The sequence below is a fragment of the Anabrus simplex genome, chromosome 1, assembly GCF_040414725.1.
Source record: "Anabrus simplex isolate iqAnaSimp1 chromosome 1, ASM4041472v1, whole genome shotgun sequence".
Taxonomy (NCBI): domain Eukaryota; kingdom Metazoa; phylum Arthropoda; class Insecta; order Orthoptera; family Tettigoniidae; genus Anabrus; species Anabrus simplex.
In genome coordinates this window covers 529,244,890-529,259,229 of record NC_090265.1, presented here as the reverse complement: position 1 = coordinate 529,259,229, position 14,340 = coordinate 529,244,890, and the positions used below count along the sequence as shown (strand labels likewise).

Here is a 14,340-nt window from a genome sequence, read left to right as displayed (position 1 = left end):
ATGTTTCGTTTAAAACGTTTTCATTTCTACAGGAATGTGAGTGTATTTCATTCAAGAGCCAGCCAGCTTAAAAGAGCAATCTATTAGATCGCTGACGGAAAAAGCCTGCGTTTAAAAAATATGTTGGCACATTATTTCTTTCACTTCACTCTAGTTTAATGATAAAACACTCAATTAACTTTTATCGCACTAATTTACACCAGCGAAGTTCGTCAGTACTTCCGCAACCTTCGTCTTTCCACTCGCCCAAATTATGGCATGATTTCTTGATCGAAGATATTGGAGATTAAAATGACACATAGATTACCTTAATCTAAAACTACACGACTGTGTAAAATGTATTATACTGCGCTGATTGAAATAACCAATGTTCTCCATTTCGTTTTATTACCTTTACCCAACAGGCATTATTTATTTCAAACAATGATTGATTGATTGATTGATTGATTGATTGATTGATTGATTGATTGATTATTTAAGGATTACATACGTAGCGTTATGAAGTTCCATTTAATGTACATAATCCATTCTCAATGTTAATCACCACAATTACAATACAGTATATCGTATGTAAAAGCTATGCTGCATTAGACTACTTACATTACTTAAGAAATGCAGTATAGCTTAACATAAAATTCTGGATTGAAACAAATGGACCGAATATAAGGATGATATACTCCACGGTGTACTAATAATTACTTTGTTAAAATGTTGTCCAACCATGTAGAAGAAAGGGAGGAAATATACATTACATAACCTACGGTAGTCTGAAGTCTGAGGAAATCAACGAGAAACTACCTCACTCCGCATTTCGCTAGTATGCCTCTTCAGTGACGCTGTTGGCAGAACTGTGGAGGATCAAACCAACCTTCGGACTGAATACCCAACATACGGTACATACAGTCTGAAGTCATGAATAGTTCACTTTAACATAATCTCGCGTAACAAGTACATATTTATAGATACTTGTAGGGTATGTACTGTGTAGAGATGAGAAGAATGCAAGAATGAGGAATGTAGCCTGCAAGCACGAACTTCCTGTTTTGCCCAGACAGATCGGCTCTTATCTGCTCTTATCTGCTACATGAAAACATTGACTCATACTTTGCAGTTTGCTGGACAAGATCAAAGAGCTGCCAGTAGAAGATAATATCAATTCGCCTGGGTAGTAGCGGAGTTGCTATGGTAACAATTGCGTCACTGGCTCTGCTGGTGTAAACCCCTTCGCCCCGTGCCTCACCGGGCATGTGCATTCTTCTGATCTCCCAACAATAATACATGGAGAAGAAAAATTGAATAATGATCACAGTTAGACCAATACAGAATGAGATGTTTAACTATGGTATCATGCACCAATCTGATATAATTATTAAGATGCTCCTTTCTACTGAAGAGCTTTAGCGTTAATAATTCTATAAATTGTAGATTGTAGATATTGTTTATGAGTGCGCCACAGCAATTGAATTTATTGTATTTTGACGTCTGGTAGTGCGGTATCCATATTGTATTCCATGCGAATATGTTGTGCCGATCATGAATATTTTCCATTCTAGAGACTGCGGAACAGATAAGAACGATTTTTGTTTTATAATATACACATAAGAAAAGTTGTGCATAATGATTGTTTTGTGGGATTTTGGGCTTGGGCATTAAAATAGGCTGCATTCTCATGAATAATTTATTCATTTCTCAAAAGAAAATTACAAGACATATGGAAGAAATTCGACCTATTACATAGCGACGGGTAGTGTTTGCATTTTGTCATACTGTGACATTTCAATAAGAAACGTGTCCACGTCCAGCAGGGCCCGTACCCTCCATGGAATACCACAGATCAAGTTGTCCAGGTCATTTTGAGGGAGGCGATTTCACTCTTCGACGGCGCCCTCGATGATCTCTTGGTGGATTATGGGAGGGTGTAGACGCTGAGCAATAGGAAGATTCAGCATATCGCATGCATGTTCGATACTGTTCATGTTCAGCGGCATCGCAAGCATTAGGGCAATTTCGGACTTCTGGAGAAATTTTGTACCTCTCCTGCTCGATGTGTTCATATGTTGTCGTCCAAACGAATGACTTCATCTCCGATTTCTTCACGGAATGGACGGCACAGTTGGTCGCAGCATTTCACGAATGTAACGCTCGCTCGTCGTTGTGTCGTCAAAAGGCACGAGTCGCGTTCACCATCTCAGCATTATCCCACTCCAAAACATGACTGACACTCCTTGGAATGCGTGAAGTTCTTGGACATGCTGTAGCTTGGTACGAGATCCTTTACCCCTTCAGATCTTCGGTGATGACTGCCGGGGAGGAAGGCAATCGTTGTTACGTCCGTGAGCAAAACAAACCGCTATTCTGCACGTCACCATTCACGGTGTGCTTCGGCCTACCTCTAACGAGCAGCTCTGTAGCGGTGAAGGAGTGGAATATGACGGAGGGACCACCTACAATCTTAGGCCCTCCAATACAAACGATTCCTGATGGTCTGGGCAAATCAGCCCAGAGCTCTGTGGTGCTAGCCCTCGGGCGCGTTGTGGAGCTTATGATAACAAAGCGGTCTTGAACTGGTGATGTGGAGCGAGGACGACCTATACTCTGACGACCCGTCACTGAATATATCACTTCATACTTCCTCCATACTCGGGACACGTCACTTTGTTTTACTCCAAGACTGTTTGCAACTGCTGTCTGCGTTAGGCGTTCCAGGTTCAGTGCGACGATGCGTGCCCGGCTAAACAATGTGATGGATCGCTGAGCCATGTTGACGTGACCGACAGCATTCACCGAATGCGGCCAGGCATGAACATGAGTGGTCTGCTCTTCGTAGAGAGCCCGAAATGGGGAAAGCGATTTGTCGCTAGAAAGTGCGCGAGCACAGGGATGTTTCAAAACTATACACTGTGCAAGATCATGAATGGTAGCGTAGGAGGCTCAAAACAAGGCACATGTTAATTGTCCGTGCTATTCGTCATTATGCGATTATTTTTGATATGTATATTTATAGTTAATAATTTGCCAGTATTCTTCTCCTAATTTATGCCACTGAAGTTGAATAAAATATGGTGTTACATGGTCATCCCTGCGGATATCAAGAATTAATCTAAGACACGAATTCCGCATACGTTGAATTTTGATGTTACGGACCTCCGAAAGATCGTTCTATAATGCTGACTCATACTCCAATACGGGTAATACTAGGGACTGTACAAGTAGCTTTCTTGTATTTATTGGCATGCACGAGATGAAACAGAGAATTAGGGATATTGTAATTTTTCCCTGATATAAACCTTATTTAATTAAGAATGTCAAGTCTTACAATAAGGGGCTGCCTAGCCGAGGCGGTAAAGGCGTGCTCGGTTCGCCCGGAAGGACGTGGGTTCGAATCCCCGTCAGGAAATCGTAAAATTTAAGAAACGAGATTTCCACTTCCGGAGGTGCAGATGGCCCTGAGGTTCACTCAGCCTACACCAAAAATGAGTACCAGGTTAATTCCCGGGGGCAAAGGCGGCCTGGCGTAGAGCTAACCACTCTACCCCATCACGTGCCGAGGTTAACAATGGTGGAAGCCTTTACCTTCCACTCCTCCAAGGTGACTTGTATCGGAAGGTGACTTTGAAAGTCTTACAATGAAATTAAATTAAAATATGTAAACTACTCATCCAAAGAATATGTATAGGAATATCATAAAAAGAATTCTTCATATTTATTCCTTCAGTGTTTTTATTTTTTATTATATGATTTTTCTAACGTTTTAACGTTTTCGAAGGTATATCGACAAATTGTTTTGTTAGACATGGCTCCACTATTGTGTTAGTCCTTTCCGATACAAGTTTGAATTATTGTGCCTTTATTTTGTCTTTCCCGTGCTCTACAACATATTTAATTTGAATTCTGGTTCACCCTGTAATTTTGTATTATCGTTATTTGTTACACCTGGCATAGGTTAATAATGACCCTGCCATGATTGGATGCAGTCCAAGCAAAGACTCGGTGGAGAGCTTGAGAAAAACAAGTTCACTGAGTGATTGGCTATGTGTTTTGGCTCACATAGCTATAGTTTGCATAGAGGGTTCAACCTCACTGTCGGCAGCCACGAAGATGGTTTTCCGAGGTTTCCCATTTCCACGCGAGGCAAATACTGGCGCTGTATCTTAATTAAAGCCGCGGGCACTTCCCTTCCCTAATCCATCGTCACCATAGGACCTGTCTGTATCGGTGTGACATAAAATACTCGTATATTAAAATTTAAAGAAAAATTCCGACAGATTTCAAATCTAGCATCAACGACAAGACGTCCGAACAAGTAAGGAGATCTTTTAGCAAACTTTACAGGAATACTAAGCACAATATGCAAGAAATATGCATATCTTAGTAAATCTAATTATAAACGCCTTTTTCTAGGTCATACGGATGCCGCTCTAAGTTAATAAATTGTACCTCCGTGTATACATAGCATATTCTTTAGAAAATGTACAAAGGTACTTACTAAATTTCCAGCAACATTTATACCAGAATATTTGAGTGTTCTTGAAGATTATTTAAATAATTAAACCTGTTATTTGAACTTCGTTAATTAGTATTTTCAAATTCTTATTTAGTAATTTGATCAGTAGGCATACTTTTACAGTTTGTCGTATATGTTCCTAATGTACTGTAAGCGAAGGTTTGATGTCGGTTGTACAGTTTACTAGTATTCATAGTTTAAACTGTATAGTTCCGTATTCATCATCTTAATACAAGTTTCTTACAGCAGCAAGAACGTTAAATAACACTTGAATATGTTACAAGGAAGTAAGACAGTACAGATGTATTCCTGTTTGCATAGAGGGATTTAAAATGTTCCTGGAAGTGTGATTTTTGTTTTCTAAGTAGAAAAAGGGTTCTTAATTTGTAAATATACTGTACATTAATTCACATTTCTTGTCAATGCTCTTTCGTATAACGTTTTGTATTCTTCCCTCCATGACAATCACTCATTACTATTTTATTTTATATTTCACCTTCGTTTCGTTAAGAGTTATGCCTTTTTTCTTATAGATTACTTTACATTTTTCTTTTACATTTGTTTATACTCATAATTTACCCTCCGTTAAAAACTTACAATATCGGATCTGATTGAAATGCTATGGTTCCACTAAAGATGAATAATTAACAAAACCAACGAGGATGCGTGACATTTTACAAGAGAGCATTTTTAGTAGTCAATATTTTTTATTTAATGCTAGCAGGCAAGTTATAGTTGTCTTTCCAACTACAGTTTTACACTGAGTTCTCATCTTTACTACAACTTTATACCATTTTGTTCGCCTCTTTTTATCTCTCAACCCCAACCACCCCTTCTTGCTATTCTAACCCCTCGCTGTCTTTTAAACCATTACCTTACCTTCTCTGTGCCAGAACTTATTTAATATGTAAATACCTTTTTAGCACTTTCCTGCTTGCTTCCAACAAGAAGTAGGAAAAAAGTATTCAGCAGATTAAAACCGTATTAGAACATTACATTGGTTAGGATAAGCTGTCCAACAAGCATGTGCTGCGATTCACTCTGTAGATAAAATATAATCTTGTCTTTAAAAAAAGTATAACTTCCATATGGGGATTATGTAAATTTATCGTGAAATGAAATGTGTTTGCCTAAATTTCCATGAGAATTGTTTAAATCTAACTGAAAGTTGATCTATAAAGTTAAGGTGGGTATTTTAAATACTATTTTCTAGGTTATCGTTATGAATTTACCTGTGTTCTCTAATGACAACTGTAATTGCTATGCAGTCATCCAAGCCGTATGTCCACTATATTCTACCGTATGCTTATATCTTAGAATCAATTTTGCCAAAAATGTAATGCTGGATAATATTTATTTCCTAAATTTGGTCTGACTATTTATTCTGAATTCTTCCTACAGCGAATTCAGGCTGGCATGATGAAAGAGGGTACCGTTGCAAGAGACGGTCGGGCAGTGGGTCAGTGACTTCCATTCACTTCTCGCTTACCTGGAGACACAAGGGATGCGCGCTGCTTCTGGAATATACTTACAGTAGCTGTTTGTCCTGATCCACCTTGATTCTTCATATGAGCTAATATTACCGTGCGCTCTCCACACCCCAAGGCATGTTATACCTAACTGCGAGGTTTAAATGAGGCCACCCCTAACCTGGAGAACAGACTCTGCCTGCTGTATTTCAGTGGCATTTCCACCACTGGGAGAGCAGGACACACCTAAAGTGCTCCTCCACCTGAAGCCGTTGGCCGCTTTAGGGAGTCGGGTTACTTACCGCCGCCCACCAATCAGCGTAGAGTCGCTGGCTGTACAGTCTACTCCAGGCATGTCAAGGTTACGAGCTGACTGACAACTCTGTGTGCACGAGAAACAGCTGTTACGAGCGCTAGCCCAGGATATCATCAGATACCGCAAGGTTGGTGGGGTGTACATTACACGTTCATAACTACGGCACTCCGTGCAATACATGCATAATTAAATGTGTTCAGCACGGTGTTTGTATAAAATGTGCCGAACAACATGCTTTGTAATCACTGTGTGCCAGGATCATAAATCATTACTTTCAAGGTTACCGTAAACAGTGAAGTAAAAAATAAGAGGAACTTTTATTTTAGGGACTTAACATGCTTAACTCTCTTATGCACATTTATGAGGCAGAATAATACCGAAAACTATATCGCTACTATATTGCCTGTAGCAAGAAACGAAAGGAAATAGACTATGATAAAAATAGCATCTCTTCAAGCAACCATGTTGATACAGAAGTACACACACACTAAGAAATTACTGTGTTTATCCTTATGCCAGTCTATGCAGCTGAATGTTTTTCTTTTATTATTTTGCAATCATTTTTTATTATGGTCTTCGTCCTTACGACATTTGGCCATCAACAATTGTACAATGATTAGAATTTTACACAAAACAGAACAACAGTTGGATAACAAGGTAAAATACAGTAAGTTACATATATAACAAAAGAAAAACACTTTAAATAAATACACTTGTTTCTTTAGATATTTACACTAGTTTTCGTAAAGTATTTTGCAATTGCACCGCACGTAAGTCTTCGGTGGCCAAATGCTTCAACCATTACTTGTAGACGAAAACAGGTAACTGGAGCCTATCACCGTTAGGTGTGCACAGCACTGAGTCAGCAACGATGGGAAGTACAAGCCGAATGAGGGGAAGAGACTTGCGCCCTCGTGCATAAGTATTTCTAGCACGGGCACCGCGCTACGGCGGGAAAGCTTTGACACCCGTGGTCTATTCCATTCCGTAGTAGGTAGGCCTAACAGTGGCCAGATTGTAAGACGCGATTGTCGTACATTAAATTCAACAGTTACAAGTTAACACTGAAACTTGGGCAAATTTTGATAATTCGAAAATAAGTGATAATATTATCGCACAGGAGAGGGATAATTGAATATTTCAATAAGAGTCCCTTAGTAGGCTGTAGTGTTGAATGTCTACGATGAAAACCTTTCGACAATCCAAACTGTTTCCAGTTTTCAAAGAAACTAGAATAATGGCTGAAACAAGAATGCAAATTGAAAGATATAAAACATTCCTCATATTCAAAATCCTCAATAAAGTGTCATTGTTAAGCTGCTGCTTCAAACCCGAGAAGTTTAAATAACTGTATGTATATTTATTTATATCATGTCACTTTTTCTTTTTCTTTTCAGTAAACTGTCTGTGTCCCCTTGCAAATTTGTCACGCTCCCCCACTTAGGAAACCACTGCTTTACCACATTATGAGTTTAACCGGACAACTGTCCGAGTTAAAATCGCTAGCGGGAATGACATGAAGACCATTTTAATTTACCTTAAAGGCCATGATGCTTTCTTCCTTACCTAAATGCTATTCAAGAGAGTATATGTGAGATTTCATTTTAATATAAGATTGTTAAATAATTACGTTTATTCGCAAGGGTTCCGCATGGATTAACATTTTTTAAGACTGTTCCTTGTCTGTAGGAGAGGAAAGTGTAGATGTGTAAAGTCGCAGCACTTCTCCGCAGCAGGGGGAACTGCAGACTACGTTAGCTCGTTAATCATTTTCCATCTCATCCACTAGGCATGACAACGCGACTCTCAGATGATCACGCATGAGCCAGTTGATTATGCTAAGTTTTATGTAATCTATCAGATGCAGACTCCTCCAATATATCAAGATCCTTCTTGAAACTATACATGTATCTAATGTAATTTTCATTCAAAGGATTACTTTTAGCGTTCTCTATTGGCAATAATGTGTATTACTGATTTCATCTATCGTTTTACCATATGATATCCTCGTATTTAACCTGTCGCTGACAAGCAAAACCTTAAATCACATGAAAGGTAATTCATTCACATGAGACTCCAGTTTCATGTCATCATGTCTCTTTGAGTAGTGATGGTGAGACTGATATTCAAGAATAAGTAAATTTGCAGGTAGTGGTATAGTGAAATTTGAATGACATAGAACGTAAGTATATTGTCCGGTCTAGGATTTCCAGATACACCGACGCATGACTGCTCTTGCCGCGATGAAAAGATGGAGCGAGCTGAGTATTGTTCATTAATGAGTGGTACCAGCAGAATGAGTAGATAGCTGGAGCTAAGTGACTTCGAACGTAGCCTAATAGCTGCCCTATCAGTAGTAATGCCCTCATAGCTTTTTCAATCTTCCTCAAGTTGTTGAAATCGGTTGTTGGTGATGTGATTGTGAACTGTAAACTTGAAGATACAATCAGAGCTGGTAGGCCGAGTTTAATGTTAAGTTATAAGAGTTTGGTTCTTGAAAATCGCCGGACATTGAATGAAACAATTCTTCAGTTCCGCTAGCTTTCCGATTGTCTATACAATACCATGACTCTGTCGAGAGTTGATTAACGGCAGGGAGCACTGATATGCTCATAGTCTTCCAGTAACACAGAACATGATTGGTCAAAGAGTCACTTTTCTGCATTTAAATTTCTACGTGGTGTTACGAAACGGCCATGAACATGCACACTGCAATGCCACCTGTTCCAAATTTCATAAGCTGAGTGGTATAGTTCCCTAAGCATACGTTACACCAAAACTGTCCCATTGGACATGGCATTAGACACAATAGCTTCATCTACATCTATACTTTTAATAAAAACGAGATGGTGCATATTTGTTTCTTTGTTTTTTTCGGATAGGCTCGATGAGCCCATCGAGCTGAAACTTGGTATGAATGTAGTTTGAAATCCCGAACCGAGCTCGATAGCTGCAGTCGCTTAAGTGCGGCCAATATCCAGTATTCGGGAGATAGTAGGTTCGAACCCCACTGTCGGCAGCCCTGAAAATGGTTTTCCGTGGTTTCCCATTTCACACCAGGCAAATGCTGGGTCTGTACCTTCATTAAGGCCACGGCCGCTTCCTTCCCACTCCTAGCCCTTCCTTGTCCCATCGTCGCCATAAGACCTATCTGTGTCGGTGCGACGTAAAGCAACTACCAAAAAAAAAAAAAAAAAAAAAAATGAAATCCCGAGCCATGCAAAGGATACTTTTGATTTTTATATTCACCGGGGATTTTACAGGGTTATGTCCCAAATTTGGACAATTTTTGCCCTACATCAACTAAACGGGCCAACGTTGTGTAGGTTCAGTATTCATATTTCATTTTGCGTAGCCTTAGAATTCACATCTCTTATTCAGTTATTTAATACTTTACAGTCTCCCGTTTTTATGTGTATTCAAATCTTTTCTAGTATTTTATCGTGGGACGTGGAGTGACGATCACGGGCTCCGAGCTGAGTCCGGCACTGGTGCATTTACTTGTACCAGGCTCCTCCTTTAATCATTCCCGTGCGGCCTCCTTTGTTACTTTACGACCCTGACGGTATTAAGCATTTGAGGCCTAAATAGGCTTTCATTTTTCTACCTTTCACGGCTCTTCCCTTTTCTTTGCCGATACCTTCATTTGTAGAAGATTCGGACCTTCTTTCTTCCTCACTGATGTTGTAGTGTCGAGTGGGCATAACCTATGTATTTATATACCCTATGAGAAGGTCGTAAATATTGTCTACAAGAGCGTGTTGTCACTCATACACTCGGAGGTCACCTTAATTTAACCACTAAAATCCCTTGTCATAAATCCGTACGAAGAACGGGTACTTCGGATAGTCAGCAATATTTTCCTCTGTGTTCTGTTCTTCTTCAGATATTGACACTGTTCGAGTTTTGTTTTCTTTCCTTTCTGACATGTAGGTATATACTACCTTAGGCAAATGGGTTTTAGATGCCTTAACCGTGCAACTTTAACGAGGAACCTGTCCAATGACTGTTGCTTTTGCCTCTTTTTGAAGATTTCACGAAAATGTGACATTGCATTGTCATTGAACAGATTCATCCACTGTAATAATCTCCTTCTTCCGACCGAATTTCTTTTTAGCCGTCTTTTCGTTCACACGGCCCATCGTTGCAGAACAGTTATATCACAGATGACAGAAACAAAACATGTACACTCGTACGGTGTTGACTATGCGAGCGAGGCACGCCAACTGAAGTCCAGTGCGGGAAATGATTACACACACATTCCCAGGAAAGAGAGTGGCAGGTGGAGGGGAAAACAAAGGCACAGGGGAGGTGAAAACGTACGTAATCGTAACGCTCGTATTGCGAAACCTCACTCGCTTATCAAGTCACAATTTATTTAAAATATTTGCTCGTCTTGCAAAACACTCGTAGACCAAGTTACTCGCAATCCGAGGTTCCACTGTATTAGTTCATTATAGCTTTGAGATACAGGTTATAGATTCTATGTTTGACTAGAAAGAAAACCACATCATGCTTATTAAGCCATCAGTGGAATGTTTCAAACTGGCTTTAGAAAATTTTACATAATGAAAATGGTAGCATACTTCGTACTATTGTACAGTAAATGCTGAAGACATGAATGTCGGTAGTAAAGAGTAAAATGAAAATGAATCGACTGGTCCTGGATATTTATCTGTAATATCTGTACTTGAAAGAATGAAGTTTTCTCATATTCTTGAAGCTTTAGACCGAGATCGATGAAGATGAATGAAATGATACCACGTACTGTTTAATATTGCAGAAGTATGTAATCAGTAGACAAAATCTACGACTCGGTTGGAAATCGAATCTCTTAAACTAAAGGAATCGACAGTTTGCCACTGAGCTGGTGTACACCACTGACGTATCCGTCGGTATTTATGCGCCCAGTTGCTCCAGGGGGAAGATAGGATTGCATCTCAGGCTGTTGATGCAGTCTATTATATGTCGTTATTAGCGGAAAGAAGTTGCCGAATATTTATCAACGTACCAGCACAGCCAGTCTTCAGCTTACTCTTTCACTTCCTCCTTTTTACCCTTTCTTTGGAATAATCCGGGGATCACACTTTCACCCAAATTGTTAATTTGAAACGAATGATCGAACGTGCTTAAATCATCCATAACTCGACTCAGCAGTTCAAAGCGCACATCTGCGGAACCCTTATTTCTCTACGAATTAGCTTAAACGCTTGGGTAGGATTGAAGTAACATAATCAACATAGCGACAGATTCGTAAAGAAATGGCCTGCATATTGTCCGTACTTTTGGGGACAGAAGTTGTAAATTTTCCACCTTTCGTTTATCCATTGTATAAGTTACTTGATTTCAAGTTTTTGTTATTTCCTTATTAAGCCGCCGGGATGAGTGGCTCAGACGGTTGAGACGCTGGCCTTCGGACTCCAACTTGGCAGGTTCGATCCTGGCTATGTCCGGTGGTATTTGAAGCCTCGTGTCGGTAGATTCACTGGCACGTAAATGAACTCATACGGGACAAAATTCCGGCACCTCGGCGTCTCCGAAATCCGTAAAAGTAGTTAGTGGGACGTAAAGCAATTATTATTCTTATGAAGCCTGGGACTGTGGACGAGTGTTTGGTCTATTGCGCTAACGAAAGTAGTAAGTAAAGTAAATGAAGAATGTTTACTAACAGACTATTTGCCCCCTTGGAAGTTGAGAGAAGGTCGAGGTTTGTTCAGTGATTGCAAACCTACTTTACATTTATCCTATATGCTCATATCTAAAATGACTGTAAATTTGCTCGAAATGTTGATAGTTTTCAATTCTGTCCATGTCAAATCAGAATAAAACCAGTGGTACCTGAGTGTTAAATATTCCAAGCATAACTTATAGAAGATAATTATAACGTCTAGTAAAACACTTCTCAAAACTTAAGTTGAGATAATGAATTTGGCAAAACGAAAAATCTAATCGTACATCTAATAAAATCCTTTACTGGCGGTACAAGAAAAAACAAAAAATCGTCGTCCTTGTTCCTATCTGTAATATATTCGATACTCCTCTGGAAACTGGTCAGTTCGTCTTTTTAAAGCTTTATTGCATTGCTATGATACATTTTATTGTCCATTCCTTCTTAGTCTTCTACGCTTTCATCTCTCTCTCCTCAGAACAGGAGCTCATGTATGCCATTATCGAACAAGCTTCCTTGCTTTATACACAATGAAATGTTTCACTTTTCATGAGCATCCCCGTATACCGAACACACACACACTCACACACACACACACACCCTCTCTTTCTCTCCCCAACACTAACGTGAACTTCTTGCCATATCTTCGCTCCCACTTTCTCTTTTTACCTCACAACGACGACGACGAGGAGGACGACGACGAGGTCCTCTTCTCTACTCTCTTCTCACTCCCTCTATTCAAAACGCCATCCCATAATACGGATCCATACATAAATATTCATTGGGTTAGTGCGCTTGCTCGCACTGACTTTACCGGCCGAGCAAGGCCCGTCTCGCCCGACTTATGCAAATCTTTGCCACTGTTTCATAGTGTCTCCTCTGTGTAGTCTTCTAGTATAGACCATACCGTCGTCATCATCATATACTGGAGTTAGTCTTACCTGGATGGAGATATTTTGTATTGACTGTTCCTTACCCTTATCTCACTTTCTTTTCGTTTTCTTTCATTCCTCGGCATACATCGTTCGTCTTTCTCACTGTTTCTTGAACACACGTACACAGGGACACCATCCAAGCAGTAAATGAGAGTCTAACGACAAAAGTTTCAATATTTATTTCCGCTTGAGACATCCAAAATACACCTCCCACTCTTCTCCCCATTCCTGCATTTATTTCATATTGTTTCTGTCTCTGTCAAACATCCTGTAGCGCATGTAAAGGATAGAGAGATCGTGGGAGGGAAGTCAGTAGTACGAGTAGGAGAGAGGATGAGAGAGAGAGAGAGAGAGAGAGAGAGAGAGAGAGAGAGAGAGAGAGACTAAAAGAAAAGAGAAGGGAAGTTTATTAAGAGTCATGTCTTCACTGGCGTGGGGTTGCATAATGAACTGAGGATATGATTGGAGTGATGCTTTACAGAGACTTTGTTGAAAGCAAATCAGGGCTGGACCCTAGATTTTACCCTCATACTCTACTACATATATTACGCGCACATGTTCAATGCCAAATATGATATTCTACTTTGACGAAATTCGAAACATTGATTCTTTACATTATTAAACTAGAGCTCTGTTATCATTTCACACCACTGTTGCTCTTCACTTAACGGTACACGTTTCGCAAAACGTCTTGATAATGTGATAGATTTTTCATGGATCATTATGGTACTTGCGATTGGAGTGATTTTCAGTTTTTAGGCGTCCATTTACTTATGCCTAGCCGCGCTGAGTGGTTCAGACGGTTGAGGCGCTGACCTTCTGACCTCCACTTGGCAGGTTCGATCCTGGCTCAGTCCGGTGGTATTTGAAGGTGCTCAAGGCTCGTGTCGGTAGATTTACTCCTGCGAGACTAAATTCTGGCACCTCTGAATCTTCGAAAACCGTACAAGAGTAGTTTGTAGGACGTAAAGCAGTTCATTATTATTAGTTACGTCTCTACTATAAAACTAAAGCCCCCCGATATTTGTCGGACTGAGTCTGTGCATTCTAATCCCGAGAACCACCGAATATATTTTGATCTGTTTTTCACCGTTGTATAGATCAGTTATTGAGGAAGGGGTAGGCGTACGAGATGTTAATCTACTGCAGAAAAGAACTTCGGAAATCAAAGAAGAAACTCTCACTCCAAGTAAGTATTGGAAGAATTGGTGAGTGCACGAAAAGTTCGCGACAATATGTACCCATCTGTTAAACGTAGCGCACAGTAACCGTTTTTATGTTACGACTAGTTGATGTACCCGTGATTCGCTACGGAATTCTACATTGTATACAGAATTCTAGGTTAGGTAGTTTATACGTTTTGAGCAAGATTTTATTAAATTGCATAGCTCTTAACGTTTCCCTAGAAACGCGACGGGAAAGTCACCAAACGTATTTTCTCATATGAA

At 39.8% G+C, this 14,340-nt stretch overlaps 1 protein-coding gene across 4 annotated transcripts in view; it reads left to right on the top strand.

The window, feature by feature from the left end:
- LOC136857088 (cytotoxic granule associated RNA binding protein TIA1) overlaps window positions 1-14,340 on the top strand; it is a 963,365-nt gene that overhangs the window by 292,382 nt on the left and 656,643 nt on the right. The window lies entirely within an intron of this gene.